Source organism: Panthera tigris, chromosome C2 (assembly GCF_018350195.1).
Source record: "Panthera tigris isolate Pti1 chromosome C2, P.tigris_Pti1_mat1.1, whole genome shotgun sequence".
Classification (NCBI taxonomy): Eukaryota; Metazoa; Chordata; class Mammalia; order Carnivora; family Felidae; genus Panthera; species Panthera tigris.
Window position 1 is genome coordinate 115,198,545 of NC_056668.1, and position 18,650 is coordinate 115,217,194.

At 37.6% G+C, this 18,650-nt stretch overlaps 1 pseudogene; it reads left to right on the forward strand.

The window, feature by feature from the left end:
* The window catches only part of LOC102969275, a 46,866-nt pseudogene extending 39,349 nt beyond the window's left edge, over positions 1-7,517 (forward strand).
* Positions 7,518-18,650: the final 11,133 nt, after the last annotated feature.

An 18,650-nucleotide genomic window follows, 5' to 3' on the forward strand; every position in this document is an offset into this window, starting at 1 on the left:
CTGGGCAAAGATCAGACACAGAAACCCAGGGCTGGAGATGGGCATGGTCTTTGTCTATGAATTTATGTGAAATTGGATGAAGAACAAATAATGTGGCTTAATATCATCTCAATGGAGGAGAGTCTTCATCTATAAATATGAATAAATGGAGGTGGAGTATATTTGGTAACATTTCCTCACCTAATTGGCCTCGTCCTTTCCCCTAGATGTTTCTAAGCTCAAAGAGGCAGGAACTACAGTTTTGTAGTAGATGGATGTCTCCAGTAAGAAAAGAAGGGCAAGTTAATTACCAACCATCAGAAAAGGATGTTAAAGTAAAAATCTTTCTTTCTTAGCTCTAGCTGAGACCCCAGACGTAGAGAATAAACATTATGTGTGCTGAGAACTCCAGAATGGGGGACTAGGCCACGCAAGACCTACAAAAGAAGGTGATGAAGAACCCATCTTCTAACTCTGAATTTAACACTGTCCTTGAGGATATTTACAGGTTGGAGAGGCCAAGAAAAATGACTGTATCTGGAGAAAGAATTTCTCTGGGGAAAATTATTGAATTTTCCCTTGCCCATAAAGAAGGGATCGGGATAGAAGGGACCACTTTCATAGAGCTAACAATGTGTCTTCTTGTATCAGATGGCATTTGACCTGCACATGGGAAAGTAAAAAGCTAAAGCCTATGACTGGAAATATCTGTGCAGCTGGTGAGCAAAGACAAATGATGACATTGAGAGAAATGGCAATTTCCGTCTTCATTTGGCAGAAACGAAGGCACAAGTTTCCCATGGGCCAAATGTGGACCATGTGAAAGGGAGTCAGACTCAAGCCAGCCTGAAAAGGACTTTCCCAAGTGAGATGCCTGGCATGACAGCAGAGCCTCTTCGGTGAGAGCCTGTGTGCCATGGACCGCCCACGCTCTGAGGATGGCAGTTGTTAGCAGCTAGCCAAATGGAAACCTCATCATATGAGATCATTGCAACCAGAGCATCTCAACAAGGTATTCTCGAAATAATCCATAAAATTACGCTCTGGGAGAATCAGAATTAGGAATCTAGGGTGTCCTTCCTAAGAACAACATCATTGGATTAAGTTAATATTGTCAAATAAGATCTTTACTATGTCTAGCTTCTCCTTTTCCTCACTCCATCTGTAAGAAGGGTTAGAAACCTCAGCTAGCAAGGGGAGCAGATACAGGAGGGAGGTGTTAGGGATAAGTAACAAAGATGGAGCCGGCCATGTTCTTCCTCTTCTTGCCCTATGCCTAAAGCAATACCAAGCTGGAAAGGAGAAAGAACTTTGATTTTATGTGAAATTCATGTCATATTTAATGTTACCATGAATGGGACCTTTTCATAATACCTGTGAGTCCTTGATTTTACCCAAACTGACTATAGGACTTACTACCTAAGGACGTCCAGGGAAAGTAATGTTACCTGCTTGAAATTTCATCCATGGAGCAGAGAAGAACAAGGCTGGAGAAGAGGTTTGAAAGATTAAGGTGAAGATGGCAGGGAGTGGAAGGAGTAGGGAGAAGGAAGGCAGAGTTGAATTCTGGCTGCACCCTGTGGATTCTCCCTCTTTCAAGGTGCTAGTTACACTGCAGGTGATGACAGGCCGATTAATCAAAGGAATATACAGTGGAAGGCAATCATTCATACACCTTTAAGTGCAATTTCACATCTCTGTATCTTTCCATAGACCACGTTTACTGATAATGATGCTTCCTTAATAAAGAATTTAAGGTGGGGGAAAAAAGGTATTGATCACATTAGTCATATTTGGGGAAATAGTAACCACTGCCTGGAGAAAATTGTGCTCCTTGATATGCTACAAAAGAGGCAAATGCACTCATATAAAAAATGACAGAATTCTTAACTGGAGTGCTCATGATTGTTTGAAATAGCCATACACAACTTTTACATCTTCTTTTTCAAGCAGAAGCAAGAAGTATAAAATTTAATGTTTCCTTTCTATAGTCTTAAAACATTTCCATGATATTTATTTTATTTCCTTTAGGTATCCAGTGCCCTCCTACTTTCTAATATCCAGGTCCCAGAGAAACAAGAAAGAAAACTTTCTGGCAAACCTTTTCATCTTAACTTTTCCAATTAGTGAAATAAAGCATTGAAACCTTTTATTACTGAAATTGTGAACTCGCTCCTTTTTTTTTTTTTTTTGCTTTTAGAAAACAGTTGAGAGGGAAGAAATCACTTGGTGGTGGGGGGCGGGGGGTGGTGTTAAGTGGAACCTTCTTATTGCCCCTAAAACTTAATGATGTCCACGTTGACCCTGAAAGAAAAATTATTTTTGACATTTAATAGCATGTAAAAGGTGAGGTCGGAAAACTAGAAATTCAGAAATTCAGATCCCACACCTCACAATTACCAATCTAATTGGTTTACAAACTTTAATTTCATTTTCTTGTGGCAAGGGATCATGACTGATATTTTCTTACCACAATTCTTAGAAATTCCTTTCTTTCACAAATATTCATTGAGTGATTTTTATATTGCAAGCACTTCTCTGACCATTTGTCATTCTTATATGTGTTGTGTAGTCAACTAGGTCTGACACTAAAGAGACTCTGGGTAATTAAACAACATTTCTTTTTATATTTTGTCTCCCAATCTAGTGTACTAGAACTGGTACTAATCTCTAATACAAAACTTTCCAATGGGCTCAGCCTGATTTTGGGTCAACTTTGAACATCAAGGTCCTAGCTATTGCTTGGGACTTTATTCTAGGACAAATACAAGGTGACTCCAAGAATTTAGGGCTGGACTGCAGATGACTATCCAAGAAAGAATCCACGCAAGTTTCACTGTTTTTTTTCCCAAGATCCTATTAAATAACAAATTTTACCATATTCTGACCTTGAATAAATTACCAAATCCAGATCTGGATTGTTGCCAGTTTGACCTCAGAGAGTTATGAGTGAGCGGTTAGGGCTGGCATGGCAACAAAAAGAAAATATGCCTTGCTAAATTTTCCTTCTTGTACCCAAATCCTTTTTTGTTATACATATGGCTCCAGTGGGAGTAATTACAATGTGTCCAATGTCATCCTTGAATAAACTATGCAAGACCTAGTCTTTATATGTTCCATAAAGCACCTGGCATTTTGTGAGCATTTAAGAAGTGTTTAATGATGCAACAATGGCAACTAAGAATCTAAACCTTGGTTTCCTGTGGCTATGGTAATCTAAGTGGAACTCTGCTATGACAAAGGAAGAGGAAACATCACTTCGGTTACTTTATTACAGCCTATTATCCCATCTGATCTCTTTATTAGAAATCCCCGCACTCTATTTTACTTTAAAAAGCACTTGGAACACAATTTTGTTTTGAGAATAAAACAAGCTCATCTTCTCAGAGCTCACAAGTATCTATAATGCTCTCATGAAACCTTATTGAATATGATGAGGTTTGCAAGGGATGAAGGAATGTTACATGACACTAGACTTTGGCTAGTTGCATATATAATGAAACTTAGGAAATATAGAAAATCAAACTTTTCTTTTATTACTAAAATATATTTGTAAGAAGAGGATTCCAGAAGCCTTGTTGGTAAAATGACCACCATCAGGCAATACACAGAAAGTAGCAAATTCAAAGGACCACATGATCATTTTTCTTCCACAGGGGAAAAAAAAGTTTCCATTTTTAACTTGACACAAATAACTTACACTCACGAATTCTTAGAGGTGGGAGAATATTAGAGATTCTGTAGCCCAAGTCTAGGACCCGGCATGTATAAGATTATTTGGTTTAACAACATTGCTTTCATTAGGTATTAAATGTGGGTCTTAGATTCAGAGGGTCATATTCATATTTTTAAAGGTCAACACCAGCCAAATGATCAAATAAAAAAAAGACCCCAGAACAGATAAAACAAAGGATGGAGGGAAGAGACTGAGAAAGTAACTCAGAAAGAAAAATAAAATTGTCAAAGAAATGGCTCCAAAGTCAAAGAGAACTCCCATCTCTCTCCCCCTCCCCCTCCCCCCACTTTTAAGAAGATTTCACTTTATCTAAAGAGTAAAGCACATGCTTTTAGATCCAAGGGTACCTGGTTCAAATCTCAGCAGGGGCAGATTTCTCACAAACTAAAAAGGCACTCTGCCTATTAAAGGTGCTGACTTAATACAGTTATATGGACCATTACTGTACAGAATGGGGATTCACAAACTATTTTCTAAATGGGGCCTTTTTGTGCATGTACAGTAATTCCTATAGAAGCCTCTTACAAATAAAAAAAGGAAAAAATGTGGAGGAAATCTAAGAACCCGTGATTTGAGCCTTTAATAACTATTGGTGTATTAGAGACAGCCATCTGCAGTAATATAGCAGATCAGGTCTTCCTGGAAATGACCTGAAAAAGCATTCTAAGGATAAAAGCTTAATATTTGTGCAGACGTCAGATGCCTAGAAAAGATGAACAAAATACACCTTGAAGTTTGGCCTCAATGGTGGACCTCAAAATGCATGCTTTCCACGGAACTCCATTTCAACAGGAAGTAGCACTCAAACAGTTCCTCAGTAAAGACTATTTTGCTTGAGATTTCCACAAGAAGACTTCGTTGAGTAAATTTTTTACATGACACCATAACTTGACGGCTGAAAATCTTCCTTACCAGTGAAACCATGAAAAAGTCATGTGGTAAACATTCTATCTAATCCACCTTATGAAAGAACTCTGAGGAAATGGTTAGAAATCTGCTTCTACCATAAATTTATATATGGAGAGCTAGCCTTATTTGGTTCCGCATATTTGTGATCATTTATATCACTCTCCTGACAACATCATTATTCAGAATAATACTGAATTTTGAAAATACTTCCTTCCTCACCAGTTTCGTTATTTGTACTTCTCTGGGACCTACTGGAATGGAAATAATTGCAAATTTGGGCAGAGAGTCTAAAATATGAGTGACCCAACATATGAACAGTCCTTGCAAAAACAGGATTTCTTTCTTACAGAATAAACCTGACCACTGGGTCAATATTTCAAGTAATAGACTTTGGAAAAGTAATTTATTTTTTTTAAATTTTTCAATGTTTATTTTTGAGAGAGAGAGATAGACAAAGTGTGAGCGTGGAAGGGGCAGAGAGAGAGGGAGACACAGAATCTGAAACAGGCTCTTGGCTCTGAGCTGTCAGCACAGAGCCTGACATGGGGCTTGAACTCACAAACTGTGAGATCATGACCTGGGCTGAAGTCATACGCTTAACTGACTGAGCCACCCAGGAGCCCCTACACCCAGAATTTTATGAATCTTATCTTTATTATACTGGCTTCAAATGACAAAAAAAAAAAAATGAAACAAAATTTAAAAGCCCAACTGATTTAAAGAAAAGATGTAGAAAGAATGGTTGTTGGTTTTCATGAGTTTTATTACTGGATCCAGAAGTTTGAAGGATGACATCAGAAGTCAGCCTGCTTTTCCCTACCTCTCATGGGGTCTTCTCTTTAGGCTGGCTCCTCTCTCAGGCAAGCACCCCTCTCGGTTCCACAGGAAGGCTGTCAGCACCTGCAAGGTTGCACACATCTTCACAAGCTCATATCCTATGGCAATAGCTATTCCCTTCCCTTCAATGTTGCAACCCCCTCTTGAAAACTCAAGAAAGCCTTGTTTGTTGTTTAATCGAACTGGCCTAGATTTAAATGAAAAAAAAAATGTACAGGGATTTCCTCTGATTTTAGCCAGTGGAGACAAAAGAAAACCATGTGGATTTCTTACGAGTTTGACCAAGAGGGTGACCAAAGGACATTCTTTTGGTTTGAAATGTCTTTCGCATAACAACTTTTGACTCACTAAATTCTGACCTGGAGTATATCCAGAGGTACACATACACACACACACACACACACACACACACTCACACATACACACAACAAAATCGTACAATTTTGAAAACAGACTGAGCAATAATGTAGGGTCAGAATCTGGAAACAATTTTAACCAAGCATAAAGCTACTGAATCCTGATAAAAGTAGAATCTTGATAACATAAAAAGTAGAAGACGCATAGCCGATCCCCAATAAACATGAATAAATGAATGAATGAAGTCATTCGACAGAAGAAAAATGAGGTGAGTGGTGCGTCATGGAAGCTGACAGAAGAAACGTCTCATGAAGGCAAAGAAAATATATTTAATGCTCTGGGTGTATTAAAAGTGAAAGTGGCTTTTTCCTTGGCAAGAGGGCAGAGTACAACTTGACTACTTGCATTGCACACTTTTTGGATCCACATCTAGTCTTTCTGTTGCTCAAGTTTCTGTCCATGGGAGAGATAAATAATGAAAAAGAATTATTACAAAGGAAATAGGATCTTCTTAATGTTACCAACATGACAGACTTTGCTATGGATGTACACAAAAATCTTTCTTCTGATGATATTCCACATGCTTTGACAGAAAAAAAGGACCACAGTTGTTGCACAGCTGAAACAGCTTCAGGGAGAAACTAAACCGATTTTGAAGATGTTGGAAGATCCAGAAACTACAAGGCAAATTCCATCAACCAGAGATGGTCAAATGCTGCTTGACCAACTGATGGACAAGCATGGCAAGAATATTTAGATACATTCTAAATATGCAGAATTCCAAATGCATGTGGGAATTACTCTGGAGCAGCAGAACATCTTTACTTCTTTAGAGTATTGGTTCCAGCAAACACAGAAATGCTTTGAGTTCATTATGGCAGAAAACTGGCCTCTGCAATCTTAATGCAGAATTGGGATGCAGCTATGGAAGGTCTTACATGCTTAAAAGAGATCATTGATAATTTTGTGAGATCTTAATTTTGGTCTCCTCAGTAATGAACATGGCTCATCCACTGGTCTTTATTTGTTGCCTTCGACCACCCCAAAAGGTGTGATAACATGATCGATCGCTTCCTTTACCAGTCACACTATCTTAATGCAATTCAGACCATTTGTCCACATATTTGACTACAGTTGTCATAACAAACAAGAATGTTCAAAAATGCCAGCAGGTGCTAAAAGATCTGATTAAAGTCATTCAGCAGGAGTCTTACACATATACAGACACAGACCCAATTACAGAATTTGTTGAATGCTTGTATGTTAACTACCACTTTGATGGGGCTCAGAAAAAGCTGAGGGAATGTGATTCAGTACTTGTGAATGACTTCTTGGTGGCTTGTCTTGAGGATTTCATTGAAAATGCTCATCTCTTCGTATTTAAGACTTTTTTTCACATCCACTAGTGTGTATCGGCATTAACATGTTGACAGGCAAACTGACCATGACTCCAGAAGAAGCTCAAAGGCGGATTGTAAATTTGATTAGAAATGCAAGTTTGGATGCCGAGACTGATTCTAAATTAGGTCATATGGTTATGGGTAACAATGTAGTCTCACCCTATCAGTGAGTGATTGAAATGACCAAAAGCCTTTCATTTAGAAGGCAGATGTTGGTCAAAAATATTAAGAAGAAACTTAATCAGAATAGTAGGTCAGAGGCTCCTAACTACACAACATAGGACTCTGGCTTCTGCTGAAGAACTATATAAAGACAAGATGAAAAAACTATAAAAATAAAGATGAAATAATAAAACCATTATATAAAGGGTGATATACATTTAGAAACAATATATTGAGTATGCATTTGGGGAAATTTGAATAAAATAAGCTGTTTCTTTTGTTTGTTTTTTAAGTGAAAGTGAGTTTGGGAAGCTATAAAAAAAAATCCTGGATAAAAAAAAAATCAAATCAGATATTAAATAACATTCTGTCCTGATTAATATTTAGTTATGGTTTGAAAATTTTAAATCTGTAAAATAATTCATTCATCAATTTAGCAAAGAAAACAATTATTGAGCATTTATGTCTGATACCATGATACGCACTTGGGATAAAAAATGAAATCAGGTACCTGCTTATCTGGGTATCTCTACTGAAAACAACAATCAGGTAAAGGTGAGAATCAGTAGAGTAGGAAAAAGTCAAGAGAGTTTGCTAGACTTGAGTGGCTAAGTTCAAGGCATACCGACTGCTGAGTGAGGGGTCAGGAATAACTTAGGGAAAATTAAACAATTGACCCCAAAAGAGAGCTGACCACGTTCATTTCACAATAAGAAATCAATAGAATGTGTCTATACATACAGCAAGAGTGGAGTTGAGAGTGACACCTAGGAGACAGATGTGGACAAATGTCTGGGCCAGGGGAAATGAAATAAGGTACTTGAATAGGATGATGTTATCAAGAAAGAATCTCAGCATGGTGGGTCAGTTTCTAGACACATTTCAAATATTGCCCAGTGAAGCTCAAAAATTTCTTCCAGATGGTTTGCCTAACATGTCTACCATTATATTTATTCTTTGACTTATTGGATTAATAGTTATTTAATAAACTCTGTTATTAATTTTTGCAAGACTCACTAAAAGGAGCCTTGAAGTCTAAAGAAGTGGTTTTCTACTAGCCCATGGGATAGCCATGTTTTCTAAAAAGATCTTTGCTCTCATCAAAAGAAGGTGGAGTTTGGTTTGGGGAGAACAATGCTTTAAGACTGGATAATTCAAGAGTTTATAATCCAATAATATTTAATTTCAGAATTCCAAAACATAACACAGAGCATTTTAGCCATAAAATTGCTCTGAGCCTCACATGCCTCAGCAGTATAATAGAGATAATGGACACATCACAAGGTCATTGGGAAAATTAAATGACATGATATATGGGAAACCATAGTACAATACACGGCATTGTATAAACTCATTTCTTAAAGTTTTGTTTTGGCCTCATTTCCTAAGTGTACGCTAAAAAAATCCTCATGTTTGTCTTAGTTTCAATAATTCCTATTTAAATTTTCTGGTAGTCATAAAAAAGTCCTGGCAGTGAACTTCTCAAGTGGTTGAAGTCACTTGACCTTTAGCCTCCTGCTTTAAAAAATCTCTCAAGAGATATGTTTAATGGCCCAGAAATATACTGCCTGTCATGTCCTATTGCCTAATTAATGGCCAACTAAGAGGCCCTGTATGGACTGCCCCGCAGTAATTGTGAACTGATCTTGTACTCAAGGAAATGAATTGGCTCCACGACATCAGCACTGTCATAGAGCATTTACTGTATTTAAATTTCCACAACCCTTAGAACAGACAGAGCATGCAAGGGCTGGTTAACTGAGCATACAAACATCGGGTGAGCGGATAAAAAAAAAAGTCATGTTGCTCACTGTGCCAGAGAATCATACATTATTGGTTTCTGCAAACCCCTTGAATCAACTAAAAACCTACCAAGTAAGCATTTTTATTTTAGCCATGTTTGTGATAGAAGTCACTGAATTCTTTTAATGATAATTAGAAAAAAAACACAAAACTTGTGGTTTGAAATTGTTCCGTTTGAAGATAAATGAAACTCTGGAGAATGGGAAGCAAATATATTGTGAAAGCTCATGATTTGAAATGGGTGGTAGAAAGCATATATCCCCAAATCAGAGAAAAACTGGGGGTCTTTTAAATTCTTTTTTCTTTCCAGAGAGAGAGAGAGAGAGCGAGAGCGAGAGAGAGAGAGAGAGAGAGAGAGCAGTAGGAACTAACTTGCTGGTAAAATGCCACCAAGTAATTCTGGATCTTTCCTAATGACTAAAAAGTATTTAAGATTAAATATGAATGTTAATCTCAGGGTCTCTAGTCTGTTCATCTGTAAAGAATTCAGATCACTAGTATTTAGAGATTCATTGGAGTACCCTCAAAGTAACATTTTCAGTATTCCTGTGAGGCTGTGACATTTTTAGCTTTAAAAAGGTACTTTAACCCACTTTGGGAGGGGGAAAAGTATCCAGATGGATCCCTCAACTTGAAAGCAACCATCCCCTTAGCTGGGCTCCTGCAAAGGAAGGGAGAAAAAAAAAAAGGGAGGGAGAAGTAATTGGCATGTAAAGATATGAGAAAAAGAAAGATCAATGAAAGGAGAAAAATAGGGAGAGGACTGGATAAACAAGCCAGGATTACTTAAAATCCCTTAGATTTGGGAAAACAGAGTCAAAGCTCGAAGGATGAAGAAGAAGAGCCACGGGGCTATGTTTAAATCAAAACGCTATCTTTTTAAAATGAGATGATTAAAAAAAAAAAACATTAAACTAATTCCTATTTCGTCTTTGCATAATGACATTCTTCCCATGTGCTCATCTTGATGCCCCCTGTGAAAACACCACATCTACTAATGAGGGTAAAGGGGCATAGCATGTGACCAGCACGTGACCAGCATGTGACCAGGAGTGTTAACAGTTCTGTGGCAGTTACTCAGAGGCAACTGCAGAATACATTTATTTAGGACACCACACATCCCTAGGGTGAGTGTTTGTTTTATAGTCTTGGCTTCTCCGCCTGACCCCTATCCGGGTTGCCAAGAGTAACATCATTCAATTTGTAATTCAATGTTTCACCAACAACGTTCGTGTCTTGTAGACACACAGAAGACAGAAATCTTTGAAACCAAAAGGTGCCTGAATTAATGGAGCTGACATGCAGCCAGCAGTAAACGGCAAAGGACCAATGAAAACAATCACCGTGTCCCGTGTCAATTCTGTTTCTAGGTAACTTTGCCTTCCTGCCTGACACGTGGATTTTGTATCATCCTTAAGTTGCTCTAATATTGAAACGTGAAATTTGGAGGTTTTGAAATAAATGTAGCTAAATGGAACTTTTGGATGAAGGGCCTCTGGTTTGTTCAGATCTGTTAAAGTAATAGGGAAAGGCACAAAGGATCAAGGCAAGAAAGGCCCCAATCTTTGTTCGATGAGTGATAAAACAGCATTACTTGGGGAAAATTGGCCTGACCTTCACCTGCATGATGCTTCCGCTGCCTCAGTAATTCTTGCTTTGCTCTGATTAGGTAAAGATTGCCCCTTTCCCTGCAGGAAAAGTCAAAGAACAAAAAGGGGAAAAATTCTTGACTTAACTATAAAGAATTTATTTTTTTAATCACAGTTGGGCTTATCCAAGCCAGTTTCTAATCTTATTTTTTTAGGCTTAAAAAAAAAAAAAAAGAAACCTATCTTTTAAAAGAAATTCTTTGGATCATTTTCTTTATAACCCCTAGTCTAGATCTCAACTCACATTTCTTGGATGTATTAAGAAAAAAAAAAAAAAAAACTCTTCCTCGCTTGAAATGATAGCTTTTTCCATTTCTTTTAGGCTCTCGTCTAAGCTCTGCCAGGAATGGACGGAAGGGAGAAAGACACAGGCCCTCTCAGCTGGCTGGAACAGCAAGCAAAATGCATCAGTTGGCAGAATCCTGCCAATGTTCCAAGGAAATCTGAAGCGGGTTCCCACCCCCACCCCTCCATGGATGCCCGCCCGTGGAAGACAGAGCTCCATGGAACCATGATATTAAGTTGCAGACTCTGCCTGTTCGTATAGACCAGAGCTTTTCTGTGACATTACTGTCAAACAGCCCCCTGTGTGACTAATATTTTTAACAGCATGCTATTTAAAATTTGACAAGGATATAATAATTCATTCTTCAGATAGTCAACATACTATGAGAGTAAGTCATGTCTTCAAAGTATCTTTCAAAGGGGCTATTAAAAGTAGGTTAAAGTTTTCCCCCTACAGCATGCAATTTCATTTTGGCTTTACCACTTCAACCACATAAAATTAAATTTTGACTTGAGAGTGACCTACTGAAAATTAGATGGAAAAATAAGGGGAAAGATTTAAATTACTGATTCAAAGGAAACTAACATGTCTGTCTGCAATTTAGCATACAGTTTGCTGAGCCTTCCGAGAATCTTATGTTTCTGGTAGTCACTATTTTCCTCTTAGGATTCAGATTGTATTTTTAATGGAAATGTTGTAGAACTTAATGGAATGTAATATCTTGTGATATATAGACTTAAGGCAACACAGGAAAGAATTAGCCACACATATTTTCTGCCATAATCCTCCTCTCTACTCCCAGCCTTCTTGTAACCTGTGATCTAGCCACCCAAATCAACTAGACATTCTCTCAAATAAACTATGCTCTCTAAAGCTCTTATAAAGTTGTTACCTGCTGGTCCTTCTCCTTTGAAATTCTTCACCAGCAATCAAGATTTATTCTACATTGTTATAAAAATAAGGTGATTTCGAAGGTTTCACTTTTGGAAGGGGATACGGCAATAGGCATTGATGTGATTGTCCTAACAAAAGTAGAATGTGAGTGTTTAGAGAAGACTTTCGGACATTTACTACAGAACTATACAGAGAATATTGCACTGAGGCCCGTGGGAATCACAAAAATGACGTAGGATATTTCACAAATGGATTTTTGGTATCTTCCACTTTGAATTATTGTAATTATGAAAATTATCTTTCTTTCTAATTATAGATCGATACATAGATAGACAGATAGATAGATACACAAACACACATACACATATTGGTTAGGATAGCCTAGGTTGTGCTGTGTTAACGAGCAGCACGTTAATACCAATGGTTTCACACAACAAAATTAAAGTTTTGAGCAGACAAATCTACCGTGGTCTCTCCTTGGTCACTTTCCACAGCACCTGTATGCCACGTATTTACTTGGCATTCCGGCATGCTCTGATCCTGTAGCACACATACTTCTGTGAGCATCTCTGCAGACAAAGAGCAAGAAGAGAGTTCAAGTCATCAAATGCTTCACCCAGCTCCTCTGCTCATATTTCATTGGCCAAAACATGTCCTGTGGCTGACACCCACCATTAAAGGGGCAGAGGAGTGCAATTTTCCCTTGTGCCTTATCGAAGACAAGAACCAGAGATGGGTGGTCTGTACTTGTGCCTACCATACAGGCGGACAGAATTTCACAATCAAATGCCTTGCTCTTTTTTATCTCCAAATTACTCTCATCTTCACTCTGTGGCTTATAATTATTGCCAAGAGCAAACTGTGTTAAAAAGCTAACACTACCAGCATTCATCCACAGAACCGGTTTATTTTACCATTACTTAAACAAAGAAGAACATCATCCTTCAAAGCCTCAAGTGTTTTTGGCATCTAAATATATCCGTTTAACATAACTTTTCACAAAGTATTCCAAGTATTAGAAAGAGTGAACCAAGTACAAGAATTTGTTACAAAATCACCCACAGTAAGAACAACCTAAGTGCAATATGAGATAAAATGCTTTAAACACAGGTTGATACTTTTCTTTCCTATTCTTTTATAAAAGTATAAATATGTAGTCTATACCTGCCAATTTTAACTGCTTGGCAATTCTCCCAAGGATTTACTCATGTCACGCATTTAATGACAAATGTATCGGCATCATCTGAGATGGGAATTGAGATGCTCAAAACTACAGTCAGTATCTCCTATTGCTTTATACTCCATCAAAGATGATGCAAGCTGACTTCAAAGGGAGCTCAGTACTTGCATCAACTCTGCAGGGGTGTTGAGTAAAATGAGGAATGGAAAAAAAAAAAAAGGAACACCATTATGTTTTGAATTTCAAGTCCTAAATCATTATTTCCTAGCTGTGCATGAGGTTACGTAGACAGAAAGTAAAATGACAACTGGTCATGTCATTGGGATGATGATATAGGAGGATCAGGAAGCTTAAGAAGATGATTTTTTTAAAGTCACATTAAAAAAATCTCTCTCCCCTGGTGTTCAGATATTCCTAGGACATTTTTCAGTGATGGAGCGACACTCTGGTACCCCCATAACGTCCAGGTGCCTGCTGGGGATTGACCTGTTTCAGAACTCTCTTCTCAGGAGTAATAATGCGCTACCCCTGAAGATAATTAAATGTGAGGTATCCAAATAGTCACTTACATCTGCTGTCGGGCCTCTATTTCTAAACGGAATCTGTATGGCTATTTGTCAGTAATGGAGAATTCACTTGTTATTAATCTTCAAAAATGAAAAGTATTCAATTTTCTTTTAAAAACACATTTATTTTGCCATTGCAAAGTGTGTACAAAATGCTGTTTCCCACGTGGCGCTGTATTCATGGTGTGGACCTAATGGCTTGAAAGAAATTCATATGATCCATTTGTTTAGAAAAAATCTTTTCAAGTGCCTAAGTATTTAGTTACAGTCAATTGCTAAAATAATATTTATCTAGAAATGTGTGTGTATGTGTGTGCGCTTATGTGGGTGACAAAAGGCAAAATAATTTATAGCACGAATTTGGGGTACATATTCAAACAAGACAGAATTCGTATTTACTTGAAAAACAGGAATGCCTCTGGATTTAGTTAAGTATCTCAGTATAGTACCATGTGATTTATAATGTTCCTGGAAGTGTTTTTTACAGCATTACTTTTGAAAAATAAATGAGGAACATTTAAGCCAAGGCAGTACTTAAATTATGGTGTTATGATACCACATGAAGCACCAGAGAGACCCAAAAGGCAAAATGAAGCTGGAACTCATTGTGTTTCTCCTGGTATCATCAGAAGACCAGCAGTCTTTACCAAAAACATTTGGCCGCTCTTTTTAAACTAAACTTTTACATTAGGTGACCTCTAAAGATGTACTACATAATACCTTTTTGTGATTCTACAATTATGAAAAACATCCCATACAGTCAGGTGATCATTTTGATAAAAGCAGGATAAGAAATCTTTTTAAAAATGTTTTAAATGTTTATTTAATTATTTTGAGAGAAAGAGAGAGACAGAGTGTGAGCTGGGGTGGGGGAGGGTGTGAAGAGAGAGAGGGAGACCCAGAATCCAAAGCAGGCTCCAGGTTCTGAGCTGTCAGCACAGAGCCAGACGCAGGGCTCAAACTCAGGAACCTGAGATCATGATCTGAGCCAAAGTCAGATGCTTAACTGACTGAGCCACCCAGGTGCCAAAAGAAATCTTGATAGTACCTCTAAACTCCTGTTAACGATAATACCACTATTATGCCTCTATTTTTCCAGAACTGCAGGTCACCATTCCTCACTGCAGTATTTAGTGTTTCCTTCATACATATTGCTACAAGATCCCTTTCGCCATAGGTCCTGAACTGTACCCTTTGTTCCTTATGTACATTTAGATCAGTGACTTCCAAAGTAGGGTACCTGCAACTCAGCCTGTGTGCAAGTCAATTCTTTACATAAAAGTACCTTGAAGTAGAAGTTTTACTTCATTGTTTTAATTTTGTTTATGCTTTGTAAATGGTATATTGAGTATAAATATACTTGTGTTTCAAGTTAAAACATAGATATGTTGGGAATGTGCATTTACACATTTATAATGAAAAGGATATACACATAAAAAAAGTTTTAGATCACTAGTCCACCTACCACTCAGCAAAGGTTAAAGATATATTTGTTATACTTTAAATGCCTAGGGCTAGTTTCAAATTAATACGGCATGTACTTAGATTGGCAATGGAAAAATTATTGTTACCAGATAGTAGTTTTCTCAGGGATTCAGCATGGCATCCTAGATGTGTTTGATAGAGTATTTTGTTTCCTAATGTAAAGTGCCTGGTCTATGAAATCAGATTAAAATTTAAATATAGGGAAAAAATTTAAAAAAATTTCAATATAGGAAATTAGCTTTACATACAAAATTGTTGGCTAATCATTTCAAAGTCAAATATTTCTAAATACGACTAATAATTTTCTGATTGAATACTCTGCTCCTGGTATGTATCTTCACATCATGGTGAGTAGAGACTAATTGTGTCGATGAAAAGGGGTTCCCCTAATCCAGAAACACTGGGATTCTGTATGTGCCATTTAACATTTCATCTTCATATAGCATTACCCCAACTTCATAAATTAATTTCAGTAGAAATAGAATGCTAAGGAATGTTTACATTTTTATCATTTGATTTTATTTTTATTATTTTTTAACATTTTATTTTTAAGTAATCTCCATACCCAACATGAGCTTGAACTCATGACCCTGAGGTCAAGAGTCATGCTCTACTGACTGAGCCAGCAAGTTACCCCAAGAATGCTAAGGAATATTTTTAGGTTAACATGCCATCCAGCCAGGTTTGTGAGTAAGAGCGGATTTTTTTTTTTTTTTGTACCTTCAAGAGACTAGAAGGTACAGTTACTGAAATGCTTTGCTGACATAAGAATGGGATTGCTTATTTCTCCTTCAAAAAAAAAGTGTCAACTACCTTAATAATATTCACAAACCTCTTTATTCTAATACTTAAAAATTATATATATATATATATATATATATATATATATATATATATATCACCACACAGGATAGAGGTAAAAAGACAACCTTTTACTTCCCAACATTTTCCTGTTGAAACTATGGTCTCTTTTCTCTGAGAAATTTCTTTTTATTTTTTTAATTTTTTTTAACGTTTATTTATTTTTGAGACAGAGAGAGACAGAGCATGAACGCGGGAGGGTCAGAGAGACAGGGAGGCACAGAATCCGAAGCAGGCTCCAGGCTCTGAGCAGTCAGCACAGAGCCCGACGCGGGGCTCGAACTCACGGACCGTGAGATCGTGACCTGAGCTGAAGTCGGATGCTCAACCGACTGAGCCACCCAGGCACCCCGAGAAATTTGTTTTAAATGCTAGATATTTCTGCCTTTTTGTTTAGAGCAATAGTCTTTAGTTTTAGGAGCACTGATATTTCCATTATTCTATTACATATATTCTTCTGGCCCAAAATGAAGAAAGAAACTTTAAAATTATCTTTTCCACAGTGAGTAATATAGTTTGATCAATCATCAATAAAGTGTTAATAATTTCCTACTTGGTATGTTGGTATGTTAGGGTTGGGACTAATCAATCATCAATAAAGTGTTAATAATTTCCTACTTGGTATGTTGGTATGTTAGGGTTGGGGCTAGGCACTGTGTCAAGCTAGGGTGATAAGCCAGTAATGAAAGGTGTTAAATGCTACATTCCACAGAGTTCCCGGATGAACTCAGCAAAGAGAAAAAGAAACACACACACACACACACACACACACACACACACACACACATTCTCATGAAGAAATTGCGATGGTATCAGTAGAAATGTAGGATTTTATCTGGACCTAGAAGGATGGACACTTGACAATGGGTTAGGGAAGGGTGGGGGTGAAAAGGAGGCCACTGATTTCAGATAGAGAGTATGGCCTGAGCATGTTTAAATTTTAGGTCCTGGGCTAAACTGCAAACAATCTTGCTGCCCCTTTCCACCTCCATCTTCCATGACCTCTCCATGGAGGTAGAGGTAATCCACATGTGATTTGGGTGTTAAATCAACAGATGGTATTTATTGAGCACCTACTATGTTCCTGATATTATTCTGCATATTAGGGGTATATCAGTGAAGAAAAAACAAGGGACAAAATCCTTTCCCCACCCCTACCCCAATCCATTTGAGACTAGAACAGTTCCCCATAAAAGTCCATACCTTAAATGCTGGAAAATATTCCAAAACATCACAGCTATGTGTGATGTCAAGTATTCCTTGACATGACCAGTGTCATAGACCACCATAACATCCACTTGAGATCCTAAAGCTTAACTTGGCTTTACTGCACCCGATGTAGTTGGGCATTAGATTGGGAATTGGCCTGTCTCTGTGTAGTAATGCTACCCCTAAGCTTCCAGCCTGTCTCACCTGTTACAATTTAGTAAGAACAATAAATGACAGCAGATGTTATACCCAGTGACATTAGGGAGAATTGCACCCATTTAGTTCAAATCAAGCCATTCTTCACCAGCTGAAGATAAGAGAAGTTACTTTTAAAGGCTTCTGAATCAATGGGAAAATATTTGCTGAAACAATGAACCCAAAAGAGATAACCTGACTACTCCTGGGGGAAACATTTTCTTAAATTTCCCACAATTTGATATGCTATTCTGTAAGGATAGAGTGTTATAAAAGGATATATTCTGGTTTCTATGAAGATGAGAGGAACTTCTTTATATAGTATTTCATTTTCTTGCATTTATTAGAAAAACGATATTTGGGTACATTGTATAAAAATAATTGTGAGCAGCAATGTTTGAGTCCTTGCAATCAATGCAACTTAATGTCTAGTTGCAAAAGGAACTTACAGGATCAGGAAAAGTGAGACAATAAAATAAAACTAATCAAGCAAGATTAAAAGACAAAGTCTGATGAAGTTGCCAGGCTTGGCTATGAATCTATGCGACCTTGGGAAAGTTAATTAATCTCTCTGATTAAGAGAGCAATTGTTACAATCATAGCTTCAAAAGAAGCAGCTGTGAGTTTTGGATTGTGAGACTTGTTTGCTCTTAATTGTATAATCACCCTGAACTGATACGAGCAAGCTTTTTTCAGATTCCAGGACCTCAAGTTGGCTATTCCAAAATGGAAAATTATTTTTCTCTTCCTCTCCTTTCCTCTCCTTCTTCACTTGCTTCCGGAATGCTTCTTTGCGCTTATTGTACGCTAGGCATTCCCTCGGCCAATATCCAATTGTCTTCCTACCACCCACTGTCAGGACACCCAATGACTGTGCATGACATCTCCAGTTTTCTTGCCTAACAATTACTGGTTGTAATAGACACTTGAAACAGCACGGTCAGATCCTGATGCTCTGTTTCTAACCCACTACGTTTAAGAAAACTCACAATGGTGGATCTCTAGTAGAGGGGAAGTTAAATAGGTCATATATTTAACAAGCCTAGGTTATCAGCACAAAGGGACACTATCCTGTGACCTCCCCACTTTCTCTCCCATACTCCAGGCTTTTTGAGTCAGTGTCAGTTATAGAAACTATGGAA